Consider the following 14276-nt stretch of genomic DNA (forward strand, 5'->3'; position numbering starts at 1 on the left):
TGAGTTAATGTTCTTCCTAATGACCTATACAAATCTGGAAAGACCTGAAAGGTTGAGCTTTTTAATCAGAACATACACTGGAGAGCCAAGAGATAGGATTACCCCTTCAAATACCAAGGAAATGAAGATTTTCTTCACCCTTTTTCATTTCCCCCTGGAATCATAGAATAGAATCATAGAATGGCTTGGGTTGGGTTCAGTCGGCTCCTCATCCATCCCCAGGTGGAGCTCCATGCATTCCAGCTCGTCTTTGACATAGAGAGCAACATCTCCTCCTTGTCTCCCCTGCCTGTCCTTCCTAAAGAGCCTGTATCTTTCCATTCTGACACTCCGGTCATAGGACTCATCCCACCACGACTGTGATGCAATAAGATCACCACCCCGCAGGTGCACACACATCTCTAACTCGTCTTGTTTATTCCCCACACTGCATGCGTTTGCACAGAGGCATTTAAGTTGGGCCTCCGATGAATCTGACTTCCTGGCTGAAGCGTCTGGAATCCCTTTCTGCTGCTCTTCAGGTGCTCTCAGCTTGTCTTGATCAAGCTTGATATTATCCTCCTCCCTCTTCAAATCTAGTTTAAAGCCCCGACAACGAGCCCTGCTAGCTGTTGTGCTGAGACTCTCATGCCCCTTTGAGAAAGCTCAATCCCACCTGTTGCCAGCAAGCCTGGTGCTGTGTGGCCCATCTCATTGTCAAAAAAAACGCAAAACTGTGGCGATGACACCAGCCACGGAGCCGCGTATTAATAGACTGGACACATCTGTTTCTTCCAGTGTCACTGCTTGCAACTGGAAGGAAAGAAGGAAAGATAACCTGTGCCCCAGATCCCCTTGCCAACCGTCCCAGGGCCCTGAAGTTCCTCTTGATCACTCTTGGTCTTCATGTTGCAGCTTCATTGCCACCCACACAGAAGAGCAGTAATGGGTAACAGTCCGAGGGCCGTACCAGGCTGGGAAGTTTCCTATCAATGTCCTTAACTTGGGCTCCAGGGTGGCAGCAAAATTCCCTAAGAGAAGGATCTGCCCGGCATATCGGACCCTCTGTCACCTACAACTATTGCTCGTCTTCTCTTCCTCGTGGAGGTGGTTGTGATAGGCCTTTCTGACCCTGGCAACACCTGTGGTGTAGATGGACTGCCAGTTGCACCATCCATCGATGGGCAGTCCACCTCCAGAGCCTCACACCTGCTGTGCAGAGGCACCGGGGAGGGCACGGTGGGTGAGGAGGGGTGCGCCTGTTGCCACGAGCACGGACTTGCTTCCACTGATGGCTCTTCTTTGAGCTACCGCCTTCTGCCTGGCGAGGGGAGGACACAGAACCCCCTTCATCTCGGCGTTTTTCTTGTGGCTTTTCCTGCTGCTGCCGCAGGTTGGGCAGAGCCTGACACCACCCGTCCCTCTCTCTCTCTTTCTCAGGCTCCCTGATGCTGCTCAACCTTTCTACGTGCTCTCGCAGCTCTGCCGCCATGAGCAGACCACCCGCCCGCTCACCCGCTGCTCTCACCGGGGGAGGCCCGGGCACCCCGGCAGCCCCAGACGCGGACAGCCGCGCGACTCCCGGGGGGCTCTGCCTGCGCCGCCGCCTTCCTCCCGCCGGGCGGCCGCCACGGCCGAGCTGCTCCTGGGGGGGCGGCGGCCACCGCGGAGCTGCCCCCTGGGGCGGGCGCCCTCTGCCCGCGCGCTGTTGGCCGCTCTGCCCGCTCGCGCCCCCCGCGCCGGTTGTTGCAGGGGCGGCTGCCGTTGCTATGGCAACGCCTGGGCCACGTCAGCGTCTCCCGCCGGGGCTGTCGGCTCCCGGGGGGGTCTCTCCTCTCCGCCGGCCTTTCCCGGCTTCAGGAAGAGCCCCTCCGCGCCGGGATGCGCCGCTCCCGGCTGCCGGGGACGGTCCCGCCGCCTTTAAACCTCCCGCCGCTGCTCCGGCGGCTCCCGCGAGACGTGCCGCGCTCTCCGTGCGGGTTCGCACCTTTCGTCCGCAAAGGAGCACGGAGCGATATTTAACCGGTAAAAGACTTTGTCTTTACTGCAGATCGATTCCACCTGTCGATTTTCAGAAGGTGAACGCAGTTTCACTGGCGATCTGTACGTCATCTCCCAGTTACGGAGCACAGTGCGCAGGGACAGCACGCCGCTGGGAACGGGCTGCGCGCTGCGGGCTCCGCAAAGCTGCCGCAGGCCGCCCGGTGTGCCTGATGCTTGTCCGCATCCATCGCGTAATCCAGTTACTTGGGAATCGGCGGCACTGCGTTGGCTTATTCACCCGTTCTGCTGTTTACAAAGGCAAAGGACACAGCACTTAAGTATCATTTCACGTGCTGCCATGGGATCCGCTCCAGAATCATTTCCCATCTTCTGAGAGATCCCACCACCTCTCTGCACATCACAGCCAGGTCAGGGTTTGACACAGAAACGGAGCGGATCCACTCCGGAATCATTTCCCATCTTCTGAGAGATCCCACCACCTCTCTGCACATCACAGCCAGGTCAGGGTTTGACACAGAAACGGAGCGGATCCACTCCGGAATCATTTCCCATCTTCTGAGAGATCCCACCACCTCTCTGCACATCACAGCCAGGTCAGGGTTTGACACAGAAACGGAGCGGATCCACTCCGGAATCATTTCCCATCTTCTGAAAGATCCCACCACCTCTCTGCACATCACAGCCAGGTCAGGGTTTGACACAGAAACGGAGCGGATCTGCTCCGGAATCATTTCCCATCTTCTGAAAGATCCCACCACCTCTCTGCACATCACAGCCAGGTCAGGGTTTGACACAGAAACGGAGCGGATCCGCTCCGGAATCATTTCCCATCTTCTGAAAGATCCCACCACCTCTCTGCACATCACAGCCAGGTCAGGGTTTGACACAGAAACGGAGCGGATCCGCACTCGCACAGGAACACCCTGCGTGCTGGTCACTGAGCACTGCATCACGTACGTCCACCGTTTGTGTTTAGCAATGCCTGCAAGGGGAAAAACTGGGAGCAAAAGAGGAGGCGAGTACCCCTTTGTGCTCACAGTAGTGTTGTAAGGAGACAGGCACGTGGGACACCAAGAGAATCCTGCAATTTGAGAAGGGATTTTGTACTGCCGAAGTGTTGAGAGTCATTCCAGGGAGGAAGATGGGGAGTGCTGGAGGAAGCCACTAAGAGAGAAGAGGTGTTTCCTTAAGATTTAAGGCTGTCATTTCTTTTACTTTCTAATCTTCCTCTCCCTGTAACATTTTAGCTTTTAACAGGTTCGTAGAACACTTCAGGTTGGAAGGGACCTTCAAGATCACCTGATTCCAAGCCCCCTGTCACGGGCAGGGACACCTCCTCCATCATGTTGCTCAAAGCCTCATCCAACCTGGCCTTGAGCACTTCCAGGGATGGTTCAGCCACAGCTTCTCTGGGCAACCTCTTCCAGCGCTTCACTACCCTCATTGTGAAAAATTTCTTCCTTATAGCTAATCTAAAGATATCTAAAGGTTCTCTGGCTCTTGCTGATAGATCCTTGAAACAAGGAACCTTGTTGGAGAGAACTATGGGATTTAATAGCCTAACTTAACACATGAGGGGCATTTTCCAAATCCTCTTCCAGGAGAGCAAAGTTAACATACTGCTAGCCCTGTCATAAAAACAACCTGCTATCAGCTCAGACTGTATTTGGTCTTCACAGTGGACTCCAAGAAAGGTGAGACTTTTTTGTACCCCATTAATACCACATCTCCCTCTCTTGTCTTCAAAACAAAACAAAGTCATTTCAAGATGGAATTTTGTTTTGGAAGGAAAGAAAAAAAATATTTTCTCAAAGCATTCTGAGCATCAAAGGACATCACAACCCAACGGGCTGGTTTCAGAGCTTTTACTACAGGCTTTTTACGCCCGTTTGCAGCCAGCGCTCTGGAAACCTGCAGTGATGCAGAGATTGGCTCCTGAGACCCAAGGTCTAAAACTCTCTAATTCAGCCCACCACAGAGCTGCATCATCTAATAACAAGCAACGACAAAGTACAGCTTTGCTGTCTAGGGGCAGTTTGCCACAAAACCTCAGCAAGCTTTTACCTACCTTCCACGCTGCTTTACTGATACTTCAAAAATTTGAATACACCCATGGTTTACAGTTTAAACACTAACATTTCTAGGATTCAGATGGTCACAGTGCATGAAGCTTTCATACCTCAGCTGAAGAGAAGGTAATCTTATCATTAATTAACTTCAGTTAAAATGAAGAACTTGACTGGTTATCTCTGATTGCTTTACTCCAGTATATAAATGTTTCTATGGTACAACTATGATTTTATGAAGCTACTAGACATTGGTTGACTTTTTTTATGCCCAGACATTTTTCCATCAGAAAGATGTGGTTTTAGTAAAATAAATGTTTTCATGTGGAAAATACCATTTGAAAGGATACTAAAACTGTATTTTTAATAAATTAACCTTCATGAAAAACTGAACAAACTTCTGTTTTTAATCTGAGAACATAAGCACTCCCTTAGGGAAAGGGAAGAAACTTAAAAGGTGAAAGGAAACAAAATCCAGAGAAGGAAAATGGAAAACTCAATACTTGTGTTGCCAAAGTGGCACTGGAAATTTATAGTAAGCATGCTTTTGTTTAGGAACTGCTCCGGGAAGCGCACAAGGTAGAAGTGATTGGTCCAAGTTTACACAGTAAGTAAGTCAGAGGATCAAAACCCAGAACGCTCAGCTCCGACCATTTATAGCTCCCTTTCTCTGGCAACAGCCACCAGTAGGAACCAGCTTCAGAACAGCCAAGGTTTGCAGCCAAAAGTGGTTTCTCTTACTCCATGCAGGAATGTTTCCCACCAAAACTTGTAGTCACGGACTCTGTCATAGCAGTGGTGTCATGCACGTTCCCCCAGCTGTAAACACTCACTCACTTGTGCAAGTTGGGAGAGAGATTTCAAGATGGTTTGAAACTCCAGAATGAAAGGCGAGGGGGCAAAGGGCACCGATACCAGCCTTTAGTCCACCTAGACTCCTTAGTGCTCAGAGGTGGCAATACTGAATACCCAAACCTGGGCTGCAGTTTCTTCTTACTCATTTGTTTGAGGGTTCATTTATGCTGGATGTCATTATCGAGCTTGGTTCATGAAGAGTCAAGCCTTTGGCTCCACGCTAGGCTGCACGTCTAAGACCGTTCGTGGGAATAGTCAGCTTCAAAGCAAGGATGTACTTCGAAAAGCACCAGAACGCAAAATATCCCCACGGGCTGCCTTTGTTTATCACCTCTCATGGGTTCCAGAATGTACTGGCAAAGTCAACAAGAGAGAGTGTTACAAGCAACAACCTTTTCCTTTCAGCTCTGACATCTTTGTGGCATCTGCAACCCAAGCTTAGTTCTCCCTTGTTCCTAGAATAAAACCACAAGAGGGACAAGACGGATGTGTTCTTAAATACACCTTAACTAGCATTAAAATTCAGTCTTGTGAGGTCAAAGTTGCTCCCAGTGAGAATAAAACAGGCAGATTTCCTGCATTTGAAAGCCCCAGAAGGGGATTTTTGTTTGTATACAGAGAAACAGTAGAAGCAGTTGAGCACAACCGTTGAACTGTGATCACTCTTTCCAAGGCAAAACCACATCGATTTCTACATGATGATGATTCTTCCATTCATGGGAGCTCATTCATCCCACATGGCAGCCTTGAGAATAGCTGTAAATCTTGACACTTCTCCCAGAAATTACTACACTTACAAAAGAGCATGCTGAAGTGAAAGGATATCTCATTTTTCCTCTTTTTCTTAGGATTCCTTTCTGGCTTATCCCTTCCAGGACCAAGTTTCAACAAATCCAAGAATTTCTGACATTGCAATAGCTAGTTTTCTAGCCCTGCTCTCAGGTTCCTGATGAGGGTTTCATCACAAGTTCTGTCCTCCCAGTGTTACTTCTCCAGAATTTGAATGGAGGTGTTTAAATGCACAACTTTTGGAAAGGGGTGGAGGGGAAGAAAACAAAATAAAAAGAGTTATCTGCTCTACCATTCTGTTTCATTCATAAACGCTTTGCAAGAGATAATGAATTTTGAATATCAGTAAGATTGCATAATCCAGCCACCCACTATCAGGCTGCTTAGCAGAAATTTGGCTGTATTTTTTCCCTTGCCAAACTGTTCCTGCAGCAGGCCCCTTACTTGGCAGAAATGCTGCTGCTATTCTGGCTGTAGAACACATTTAAGGAGAACACTTTGTTCCACCGTGTCAAATTTATTCTCAGCAAACTCTTCCTTCCTGCTCATGGCACTCCCTACTCCGGAAAAAGCCACAGACACCAGAGCAGCACCCCAGCCCCATCCATCGTCCAACTCCACAGCTCCACCACACCATCTTTTGTTGGGAGACTTGAGCAAGCTTAGGTTTCCTTACAATCGTGACAACATCACGTGTCTGTCTTGTACCTCAGTTCTCTCTATACAAGTCACACATACTAAAAATCCCTATGAAAAGGCTGCTGGACAGAATTAATGTAGAGTTTTCTTCTTTTTTCTTTCCTCCAGCTCATCAGGCCTGGAGACTGCTGTAGCAACCTACTCTTCTCCTTGTCCAAGTTATCATCAGCTCCATTGAGACACAATGGCTAATAAGGCAGTGGGAGGTGTTTTGAACCCACACCTCTGAAAGGGATGGAATCTGGATTTTTATTTGGTTTTAATGTGTGAGAAGTACCTCTTTAATTCCACCTAGGAATCAGTGAAGTTGCTCGTTATTGCTAAAACAAAGCTACAAGGCAAAAGCTTAAATACCGAAATGCTAGTACCAGGTTGCAGGCCTTTAAAACGTGCAGCAGAAAAATACAGTTACGTACTCTGCTCCCAAACTCAGAGCTCTTTTATGAGACAAAAGCTTGCATTGAAATGAAAGAAACAGATGTGCATTGCCACAACAAATGGAATAACACAACTTGTAATGTTATCAGTGCCTATATCTAACTTCGCCTTAAAATCATTAACCTTTTTATAGCTTGCTTTGTGGCTGAGCACTTTCTATTCCACATGATGTTCCTCTGAATAGTAAAGCACTCTCAAGCAAATTTAGCCTAATGAGAAAAGCCTGTGATGACATTTAACATCATCCATTTATTTTTTGAAAAGAGACACCATGAATACATTTTCTGTACTCACAAATTCACTTCAAGTTTGTTCTCCGTGGTGAATTTAATCCCAGGCCAACTACATTAGCTTCAACTTTGGTGGGTTTATATTGGGCTCAGTCGCTCTCTGGGAAGTGGTTTGAGATCCACCAACAGATTGCACCTGAGAGCCACGGGACAGTAATTAACTCAGAGTTGACATCAGCTGGGTTCACAAATGAACAAGTGATTCAAAAGTTAAAGGCTCCACATCGATTCACCTGATAGATCAATGCAGAGACTGCCTTAAAGTTATTTGCCAGGATCAATACGTGTTATGAGCTGCCAGAGCCCGATACAGGCACATGCCAGAATTATCTCTTCGATGGGAGGGAGGAGGATGCTGCTGTCAGGGAGAGACCTGCCTGCTCAAAGCATGTAAAAACATAACTGTTTTACTACGCCATCACTACATTCTCTGAGCCTGACAGAACACAACCAGCAAACTGAGGATGCAGAATTATGTTTGGCTTCTGCAGTGGTCAACAATTTCAACACCTCCATCATTTTTTACATTTGTATTACCCAGGTGAACATTACGCTCCTTGCTGCTCCTGAATCTACCATCCAGCCTGGGTTTTGTTCAGGGCTATCCAAATTGAACTTTTGGTAAAATGGCATTTTTTTTCTTGTTAATCTAAAGCAATAAATCTTGCTGTTAGAAATAGGAATTATCTATTTTTCTGTTGAGAAATAACATAATTAGGAGGAAAAAAAACTACAACACCAAACTGAGCATCTAGCCTCCATATTCCTAGTTATTAGGGGAAAAAAAAAAAAATGCAGTAACTTGAAAGGAAGCACAAAGCTATTCTAGCAAACCAACATCTTGACTTGAAAAATTAGTACTAGCTCTCTCTTACCTTGGTGATGAAGTCTCAAGTGGACTTCAGACCTATAAACACAGCACGGCTCGAGCTCAGAGAAGCACTTTGGGAAACCACTTTAAGAAGTGCTTGAACTTAGTTTCATGACTTATCACTGAAGATCGTTTGAGTTGATTGGTTTCTGAATGAAACCAGATGAGCTGAAATCAGCCATTTAAGGTATCCCCAGCTCCAGAAATTAATGGTAAAGGCTCTGAAAATCAGTGAGCCTGATTCCTAAAAGTGAGGATGAAGAAAGTAAGCGGAAGAGTAGGAATTAAAACTCTGTCCTGATACTGGAACCCTTACATGGTGCAACAAGTAACTAGAGAAGTTACAGGCACTTTAAAAAGGTGATAGTTTAGCAAAGCACAAACGTACATATTCTTAATGAGTTTCAGCCCAATTCTGGGCTGTATGGAGTTTGGGGACATTTCTAGTGAGAGTAAATGCATCAGGGCTTAGTAGCTACTGAAACTACATGAAAGAACTGTTAGAGAAATGTCCATATACACAACAGAGGCTGCATGAAAACCCTTCATTCTGCCACTATCTAGCTTTTGTCTTGGGAACTCACAGAATTCATGTAAATCAGATTTTGGCTACATTATTTCTTAACTTTAAATAAAAATTTAAAAAACGCAGGGGAGAATAATCAAGCAATCCACGACAGGGACCTCGACACCGGCTGGCTGCAGGACCCAGCCCAGGGAAGCTCTGGTTGAAGGCCAGGGTTAACCACATCTCTGGTGGCAGTCATCAGCTGCCATCCTCGCACACAGCCAGCCAAGGGGAACAGTGGAGGCTCCTCTCCAGAGGGTTTTGCAGCTGTTTATAGACAAGTGCCGAAGGCAGAGATCCAGGAGTCCTGGATTAGGAGCCAGACGCTGGGGTGAATGAGCCTCAGGAGCCACAGACCCTTTTTGGGAGCTGGTGGGGTAGGCACTAATGTTACCTCAGACCTTGTTACCTCACTCCTAATTGCACAGCGCGCCAGCTCTTAATTACCTCCCTCATCCCTCCTGCTTTTCCTCCTTGTGCCCTGATCCCCAGCACTTCAGCTGGCTTCACTCTCCTTTCTATTGGGGACAGCAGAGGAGCACCAAGAGCCCGACAGCGTGGATGCTCCTGGGGAGCAAGGTGGGGTCATTTGGGGAAATTCCTGGGCAGATGTCTCAGCCCTAGTCCTGGCCTGGCCTCAATGCAGCCAAAACCTTCCTGGTGTGTATGTTGGAGGTGTCTGACACGGTGGAGCCCAGCGTGAGCGAGCGCAGGAATAGGGATGCACCTCCCGCACTGCAGGGTGTCCTGGCCAAATCCTGCCCAGCCAAAGCAACTCTTTAAGTAGCCTGTTTTTTCATGGAGGAAATGGCTTGCAAGACAACACAATCAAAAGCAAACACCTAGCATGGCAAAGTCTGGAAAACACCCCGCAAGCCAAAACCCAGATCTCATGGGAAGTGCTGAACCATCTTAACCATCTCACCTGCAGCTACACTCCTCTCTGCTTCTCCACTTCCCCAACTTTTGTTTCCCCTCTGCTACTCCAGGTGTCCTTAGGCACAGGAGGACACACGTGCTGTCCTCCATGAGCACAGCCACTGCTGGGCAAGCCTGTCTGCTGTAAGGGTGACCAGTGACATCTTCCCTTCGGTGCCCTGCTTGGCTGCATGCTTACAAGCCTTTCAGTTTGCTCATTATCAGTTTGCGCCAGGCAGCAGCCAGTGTGTTCAGCTAATTTAGATGGACGTATGCCCCCAGGCTTATAACACAACTCTAAACTTGCAGCAGAAACTTGTATCAGAGACAGAGTGCACAACAGCCTATTTCCCTCTCTGGCAGCAGAAACTTGGAATGTTTCTTCAATCAGAAGCATCAAATGCTCTCAGCTCTATGTGGACTTAGATTCTCTTCCACAGAGTTTCTGAAGCCTGCAAATAAGACGATGTAAGATATCCTGCCAGAGCCATAAAGCTTCAAACTATACAAAGAAGGACGACTGGTTTTCAGCAGCCCATCTGGATTGCCTGGATGGATCGAGCATGAGTAAACCCCTCTACCTTACAGGGTAAAACTTAATGAATTTGCATGTTTTCTGATGGTCGAAACACGAGCCAGCCCAGTGTGAACAGCTGGAAGCATTAATGTGCAATAATGTAAAAGTAGTCAAATACATTATAATGACTGTCACTCAGCAGTAGCTGTGTATGAGTAAGGAACACGTTAAATCTGTTCTAAATATTTGGTACCATGTGTTTATGTAGGTCTAGGGTTGCATATTAAAACACATTTGATTTATTCTTCATAAGCAATCAGTATTTACTGCATCTGTGATAGCTGTATAGATTCAAACCTCATTTTTTAAAATGATTAATTGGTATTTAATTAGCATGCATTACCATACTAGTTATATACATCCTAGTTGTGAATGCAAATATAATTCCAATAATTACACAACTAGTTAGGCTTTCAAAAGCCTAATACATTATGCAGTGCAGACAGCTTTCCTTGCCAGAGAAAAATAGCACGTAACACATACAGAGTAACATTTAAAAATCACTTAAATCCTCTTTTCAAAATGGACTTGGGTCTAAATCAAGAATTCTTAGGCTTTCTAGTGCTCGAGTGCAAAATTTGCGTGCCATGCCATTCTCAAACCCTGCTACACAACCCCACAAGTGTTTTTGTTCCTGCTGAGTGGCACATGTAAGGCCACGTAAGATCACCAAGCTAACGGGTCGGTCGGTGCCGTACCTCAAGCTGATCTCATGAGGATCCAAGGTGGGATTCCTCATCTGAGCACTCCTGTCAGCAGTTTCCAGGCCAACGTGCAGCCTGGGGCAGGTTGGACCATCCAGCCCACCTGTCTCAAACGCTTCCTTAAGCAGTTTGCTTTTCTGCTCACTCCTCTCTGAGTCTTCATAACGACAATGGAAAACTAAGGCATCGGATACCTGCAGCAGATCTAGCTTTGACAGTAAACAACCAGGGGTTTCATAGGTGACTGGCCTGAGCAGAGGGAACCACCACAAGTCAGGACTTGTCGCTGACAAGATCACTACGTAATGTTCGACCCCTTTCCTTCCCTGTCATCGGCAGCTCCTTTTTCAGCCACTTTTTGCAATACCTTCACCCATGTGGAGGTTGTCTGATGTACCTGAGCACTGAACAAGGGGCTGGGAGCTGCACAGGGACACTGGAGGGTTACACTCTGCATTCATTTTACAGCTTGGACCCTCAAAGGTGTTTCAGTGCCCAAATCTCAGTGATTTTCAATCAAACGTATGATCCTACATCTCAAAGTCCTTTAAAAAAAAAAGATATAGTCTTTTAAAAGCACATTAGGCAGCTTGGAAAGACCTTTATATTGGCACCCTTTCTAGGAGTAATGACATTGTCTATGTGAGCACCATCACAGACACTGGAAGAAGCTCTTCCCTTCACTAAGATAAGCCTTTGTTACACTAGTTGTAAAGCAGCTGCTTCTTCCAAATGCTCAATCTATACGTGAGGTTCTGGAGATGCCTGTTGGAATCTCAGCTGGGTAGCAGTGCTGCGATGTCTCAAGGACTGAGCAGAGATGGCACCTTGAAACAATGTGCTAGGACAACTGCCAAACATAAGCCAACATCTCAGCACTTCCCTGGGAGACAGATACCGTTACAGTCTCCTTCCCTTTGGTGGTGTGCTAATTCGAAGTGGCAGTTGAAAGAACAACCCTGGGGCCACCGGCAGGATAAAGACCAGGCAAATCAAGTAATAACATTTGGTGCTTGCATTCATCATTTTACCAATATCTAAGAAAGTTCTCTAAAATCCACCCCAAATCCCAGCGGTTTGATCAGATTCTCTCCTACCTTCTTTCCACTCCATGCTACCAAAAGGGAGACAGATGTTTCTAAACAGGTTAGAAAGAGGTAGGAAGGCACAGAGAGCTCTTTGGAAAGTGAAGAACAACACATCTTTTGCTATTTCTCCCACTCAGGGAAGATGGTCCAGCCCACAGCTCACCAGCCTGGATTCTGAAAAAGAAAAGTTGATTATTCCCCTTAGCAGAGAACACCTATCTTTTACCTATCTCTCGTCCAAGCTATTTGGGGTACAATGTAAGGCTCTTTTTCAGCACTCAAATCTCCTCTGATGTTGACAGGTAAAACTGCTAGTATCCCCGCACGTCCTCCCTCTCAGCACTGAGGAAGGCAGAGAAATTCCAGCCCCTTTTCTGCACTTCAGCAAAAAAATCCTCCCCCTAATAGGTGGCTGTGAAGAAAAACCATCAGGTCCAATTCTCTACTCCAACACCACCTCCCATCTTCCTCTGCAAAGCCCCACACCTCACACAAACACACGCTTCTCGCCCTGTTTTTGCCAACTTGGAGGTATTTCTATTTCTACCTGTAGCTCAGGGTACAGGAACTCTCCTGCAACACTTTTTAGGACTAAACAACAGTTCTGCTTCCAAATCCGGGTAATTCTCTTAAGAAGATGAATACACTCTCTCTGTCTCTAATCAGAAGCCTACAAAACCAAATGTCTATACCTTAAGCCAAACACATACAGTCTCCTTTCAACCCCCCCGCTGTTAGGTGTGAGCTTGCAGCTCCGTGAGAGGAAGAGGGTACCAGAGCCACTGGCCTCAGCGCACCCAGAGCATCCTACAGCTGCAGTTCATGGGGGGAAGAAAGCTGCATTTGTCAGTCTCACAAAAACAACCCCAAGATGCAGCATTCTCCAAGTTCAGTGACTCCCCACGCAGAGCTTCCACTCCCCCGACTGACGCTCCCGCAGCCATTTATCAAGATCCCTCCACTTCCCAACAACAGGAACAAAAAGCCCGAAGCTATTCAGCTGCACTGCCCAGGCTTCCCCTCCCCAGACTCTGCCTTCGAGAGTGATGTTTATCTTTCATTTCTCCTGTTGAGCACCGTGCAGGAAAATCCTGCTGAAGATGAATCCTCTCTTTTTTAAATGTTAAATTTTAATGGAAGTAGTTTTTAGTTGAAGATTTCCTGATCACTCCAGGCGAATAAAAAAGCCTTTGGTTTACAAACAATTGCACTTGTATTTTCTGGTCTCTCCTTTTGTCATGCCTCACTCTTTATCTTGTAGAGGTTACTGAAGTGGCTTCTGTCAGTTATCACTCAAAAGAACCATTTGATTGTGCTTGTTCGATGCAGCCACACATCTCTGTATCATTGCTACCAGAGTCGTCCTGACACTCATTACCAAATAAATGCCTGACCATCACAAGCAGTAGCAAATTTACTGAGGGAACAATGACAGAATTTAGGAGAGCTCTTTATGGGTCCCACACTAATATCGTACCAGTCACCCAAATGGGGAAAAAAAAAGTTTCACCCTATTTTGGCATGACTGCATGAATGCAACTGACTCTGCAAATACCAACTTACCCTTAGAGATACGTTCTTCACATCAAACCCACCTTCTGGGGCAGCCTGGATCAACAAAGTGCTTCTTCTGGAGGTGCCTAGGCAGTAGCAGTGCCCAGGACTATCAAACCTCCTCTTTACCAATTCTAGGTAAATTTTATATTTAAAGGAAGCATTAACATTGCATGTTTTGAGCAGAAATACATATGAATTATTGCAGACAGTTAAAGCAAAGGCACAAATTCCCACCCGGAAGCAAGAAAGAGTTTCATGGCTGTGAAGCTTTGTGGAGCCAGGAACATGCCCACTGCAATGTGAGCTGATCATATGGCACAGCAGATTTTGATGTTCTCTTCGCCATATGTCACGTACTTCAGAGCTTTTGTGCAAACTGCCAGGAGGCAAGAAAAACATACTATTAGTGGGGGGAAATAAAATATTCCGTTTTCTAGACCAACTGTAGGGGCCTGAGCTCTGGGCTGTCTTCAGTAATAAAAGTATTAGTGTTTTTACATAAATATGCTGGTCTAGTCTCAGGCTGATTAGCAAAGAATTGTAAAATGTACCTGACTATCCATAACCTGCAGGGAAAAAGCTGTGCTTCTAGTGGTTATGAGTTCCTGAACACTGATTTACCGATTTTCTGATTTTCTACAAGTTGCCATGAAATTAAAAAACGGGTCCAAATCGCCCTCCAATAAACAATCAAACAGATCCCCGTGGTTCCTTTATCCCTGCTCCTCTCCGGTGCTTCTGTTTATCCTCATCATGCATGGTGATCATCATCATCCTCATCGGCACGGTGACGCGCAGGAGAGTCCCTGGGGAGCAAACCTCTGGGTCAGCGTGACTGAGGAGCTGGCAGCAGCTGGTGGCACATGGCCATGG

Source organism: Tauraco erythrolophus, chromosome 20, assembly GCF_009769465.1.
Source record: "Tauraco erythrolophus isolate bTauEry1 chromosome 20, bTauEry1.pri, whole genome shotgun sequence".
Taxonomy (NCBI): Eukaryota; Metazoa; Chordata; class Aves; order Musophagiformes; family Musophagidae; genus Tauraco; species Tauraco erythrolophus.